The sequence below is a fragment of the Solanum pennellii genome, chromosome 2, assembly GCF_001406875.1.
Source record: "Solanum pennellii chromosome 2, SPENNV200".
Classification (NCBI taxonomy): domain Eukaryota; kingdom Viridiplantae; phylum Streptophyta; class Magnoliopsida; order Solanales; family Solanaceae; genus Solanum; species Solanum pennellii.
In genome coordinates, this window is record NC_028638.1 from 58,205,171 (window position 1) to 58,210,498 (window position 5,328).

Genomic DNA, 5,328 nt, shown 5'->3' on the forward strand with positions numbered 1-5,328 from the left:
CTTTTTTTGAAAAAATACTTTTCTACTATTCTACGCGTAATTTCATTATTTTTATATCTCAATTATCTCACTTATTCTTGTCATAAATATTTTTTCAAAAACTATCTTTTAAAATAATTTCATCAAATAATATTAATTGATCTTTCTTAAAACCCTTCCTCTTCCTTCTCTTTTATTTCTTTCTTTCATAAAAAATTATAAAACAAATAAAGTTAATGATAGCAGAATGAAACGATCGAAAAAGAAAAAATATTGATTAAAAAAATGACGATATAAATATAATATTATTATGGAAAGCATAATGGTTGTTTTCCCATATATACATATTTAAATTGAGCAATAAATAAAAACACTTATTATTATTTTTAAACTGGTAGAGTAATTTTATTTTTTATGTAATTTATTTTCAAAACATATAAGAATCTATGTCAGACTAAGGAATGATCTGACAATCATATGGAAAAAGTTAAATCTAGTTCTGCGAAAAGATTGTAATTCTTATACAGTTGTAATAAGCAATTTTTAGAATTAAAAAAAATAAAATAAATGAAAAAGTATAAGAAATGAAAAATAAGTAATTTAAGGAAATAATGTAAACAACATCAATAATGATATTTAAGGGAAGGAAGTAAAACAAATCAATAGCATTGATGGTGATAAGAATTAAATATGGTCATCATTCATATTTTTATAAGATTTCAGGTTCTTTAAAATTAGAAAAAACGCTAAAAATAAAATAAAATTCGAGGCACAATTTTTTTATAGAAAAATAATTTCAATTTTGAGCAATTATTTTAGTAAAAATGTTTGAAAGAATATTTGAAAAATTAATAATAAATATGAGATTTTTGTTTATAAAACATTTAATTATCAATGTTGGACTAAGAAATGATCTAAAAATTTTATGAAAAATATTTAATCATATTCTGTAGAAAATATTGTGATTCTTAAATAGTTATAATAGTTAGATTTTACGAATAAACAAATAAAATTTTACGCATTAAAAATTTAAAATATACATAAAAATGTTAATACAAAATAAATACGAAACTAAAGACACAAAAAAATAAAACAAAATAAAAGAAGAAAAATGTTAGTAGACCAAAGAAGAAAAAATAACGTCGTTAGTAAATTTTAAGTTAAGTTAAATAATAAAAAAACAAAGTTTAATTATATATATAAAAAGAAATTATGATATAATAAAATAAGAAAGGAGTTAGTATTAGTAGAATACATACTAATTTACTAAATAGATTTATCTTTTCTCTAGATAAATCTTCTAACATACTATGAATTTTTGTTTTCAATATAAAAAAAATTAACATTCTTTCAAAAAGATTTCTACTTTGTAGACAATTTTATGTTATTTGGACATCCCAATAACTAAATTTCATATCCGTATATTCATCACCATCAATATCTTTAGAAGTTTTATCATCACCAATATCTTTAGATCATGAGACACTCTCTCTTCCCCTTTTCAAGAAATGTGATATTCGTATATTCATCACCATCAATATCTTTACAAGTTTTATCATTGCTAATATATTTAAATCTTGAGATACTCTCTCTTTTCCTATTATTAAAAAAATTGAAAATCCTAAAAATTCGTTGGACATTTCAATAACAAAATTTGGTATCCATATATTTATCATTAAAAGAAGAAGAAAGAAAGTAAAGGTTTTCACTATTGTTGATTATAATAGTCAATTATATAACTAAGCTAATATACAGTAGTTAATTATGCCTCATAACTATAGATTAATTTAATTATAAATAATGGTTATAATTAATAAAGATGGCAATGCGGGTCCCGCGTTTTACATATGTATCAATTTGTGTCTTTCACTCGTCCACATTAAAATTCAAAATTTGAAAATATCACTCTCTTTCTCCTATTCGTGGCATACCCACTCCAACTAACCTTTTTTTTTTATAACCTCCATCAATAAAATCATTATATATATTCAAATTATGGATGAACAATTTTCATCAAAGAGAATTATTAAAACTATACATTTGCATGCAACAAAATCTGATGATCTTCCATCTTTTCCTTTGAGTTTAATTCAAAATTTTTGAGTTTAATTCAAAATTTTGGAGAAATTACTGGGTGCATTGCCAAAGCTATTGCCGAAAATAGAGCAAATTAAGAAGAGCTTAAATCTAAGTTTCGCAATGAGCCCATCAAATGATGCGAACAAATCATTCAAAAATGGAAAAAAAGAAGAAGGTAATGGTGATGATTGCGAAAAAAGTAAGAAAAGTATATTTTCTTTGTATAACTTCAATATATTGAGTATTTGTATAATTTAGTTGAGTACGGAGCCTAAAGGGTACAAAATATTAACAAAAATTCCAAAACGGTATATAAAATTTTATATTAACCAAAACGGCAAAATCGCTGCATCAACAGCGATTTACTTCCCCGGAAAAAGCAAAAACGCTGCCGAGGCAGCGATTTTGCAAAATGTGAATTTTTTTTTTAAAAAAATGAAATCGCTACCTAGGCAGCGATTTTAATTTATTTTTAAAAAAAGTCGCTGCCTAGGCAGCGATTTATAAATTTTAATTTTTTTATTTAAGGAAAATCGCTGCCTAGGCAGCGATTTTTAAAAAAAGAATTTTTTTTTTTAAAATGCGGAAGTCGCTGCCCAGGCAGCGACTTTTATAAAAGAAAATTTTTGAAATGTGCAAAGTCGCTGCCTGGGCAGCGACTTGTATAATTTTTTTATATTTTTTTANAGCGATTTACATATTTTTTAAAACGCAGCGATTTAAAAAATTTATAATTTTTTTTAAAATATGAAAATCGCTGCGATTTTCCAAAAATATTAACCAATTTATAAATTTATAAATTTTTTAAATCGCTGCCTACGCAGCGATTTATAATTTTTTTTAAAAAATATGTAAATCGCTCAGCGAATTTATAATTTTTTTTAAAAATATGAAAATCGCTGCGATTTTCCACAAATAATTATTTTAAAAAAATAAAATTTAAAGTAGCAATTTTATAAAAAAAATATTATAACTTTTTTTTTATCTTATAAAATTGCTGCTTTAAAAAAAATTTCCACATTGTTTCCACATTTATTTTAAGAAAAAAAATTAAAAATTTTAAAAAAAAAATTATACAAGTCGCTGCCCAGGCAGCGACTTCCACATTTTTTTAAAAAAAAAAATTCTTTTTTTAAAAATCGCTGCCTAGGTAGCGATTTCATTTTTTTAAAAAAAAAAATTCACATTTTGCAAAATCGCTGCCTCTGCAGCGATTTTGCTTTTTCCGGGGAAGTAAATCGCTGTTGATGCAGCGATTTTGCCGTTTTGGTTAATATAAAATTTTATATACCGTTTTGGAATTTTTATTAATATTTTGTACCCTTTAGGCTCCGTACTCTAATTTAGTTTGCATATTTTCCTGTGATTTGTATTTCTATTAATACATTTCAAATTATATTGTATACAATTCTATGAATTAAGCGTATGATTAAAAAAATCTATTTTATATAATTTTTGAAATTGTTTATTGTTAATTTGTTTGTATATTTGACATGTCACTATTTTCTTATATTTTATCAACAAGTATACGTCTTTCTTAAATTTTTAGACCTTATTCGTATGTTTTCAACATATATACAATTGCCTTTTTTTTAATTATATTTGATATGAAATTCTAATAAGATACAATAGCATAATTTGTAGGATTATTTCATTTTTGAATAACCTAAATTAATGCTTCATTAATTAAGTTAAGATTTCAATTTGCATAGAAAATAAACTTTCAGCGAGAGATACAATAGCTACTGAAACTATAGCTATACTACGTAATTAAACAAACTATAGTTGAATAGGCTCATTATGTTTCAACTCTTAGCTATTTATGAAATTTTCCTATATATATATATATATATATATATTCTACACCTAATGTTAGTAATCGAATATGATCAAAAAGTGATAAACACTACATCAAAAATGAGTTTTAGTTGTAATTAGTTAACAATTGTCTTTAAATATGTATTTTTAGCGCAATTAGCACTCATTTTATATTTTCTAAAGGTTTTAGCGATATTAAATCTAATAACATTTAACTAATGTTGATAAAGACTTTAACACTTTTTATTAATGTGTCTATTTATTATCACTAAAAATTAATTTTGTTATAGTAAAACTAAGAAAAAATAGCTAAAATGGTCCATAATATATAAACAATACTTTATTTTGATCCTTAATTTGTTTCACTTAATTGAAATAGTCTTAAATGTATAACAAAAGTGTTCATTTTAATCCTTGATATATCACTTGATTGAAATAATAACAAAAGGGTTCATTTTGTTTTTTAACTCGAAACCTAACTATTTGCAACAAATTTTAAAGTGACAGAAATTAAATTAAAATCACAAATAAAATATGAAGAAACATAATTTTATTGATTAAGATATCGGGTACAATTCTGTTGATCCCTTGATTCTACTCTCCTAGGATTTATTCATGATTCGAGGGCCATTAGTTGCATATTTCTCGAACTAGGATGATTTAGATTTTGACCTCTCTATATGAATAACCCATCAATTTGTGGAGTGTTCGAGATCTTAATCTCTTTATGAAATTTCCGAGATGCCTTTTAAGGGAATTTAGTACCGTTTATATAGGCATAAACTAAGGTTTAGGGTTGAGTAGACTCCAAGAATCCTAATATGAATTGAACACAATTTGTAGAATTCCAACTCGAATTTAACCCATCTTCTAGAGTTCCACAAAATTTCAATTTCTACACTAACAGGCTCCTCTTTCAGAAAATGTTAAATTTTACTATTAACAGTGTGGCTAAAGAATTTATCCTTTGTTGCCTTTTTTATATTCATTTTTGTTTTAAGCAAGAAAAAATAATAAATTTTCTTATAGAAGGTAAAAAGAAAATATAAATTTCATGATATTTTTCTTTAGAGCTATTAAAGAAGATATCAACGGTGAATTTTGTTAGCCACGTGAGTTCATAACTAAATTTAATATTTTCTTTTGGCTTAAGTCATTGATAGCCCTTTAAAGTTGTCCGCACAATTCATTTTGACACTTCAACTGAGACTCTTACCTATTAGACACTTTAATATTAATAAATATTTATTTATTGAACATAAAATAACAACTAGCTTTACAAATATTGTGCGTGTAATGCACACTCATTATCTTGACAAATTACGAATAGAACTACGACACGTGGCACATGGGCCCATAATTTTAATTTTGAAAAATAAAAAAAAATTCTGCCTTTGATAATATATAAAAAATTAAATTAATAAAAAAAGAAAATCTCCCCCCCCCCCCCCC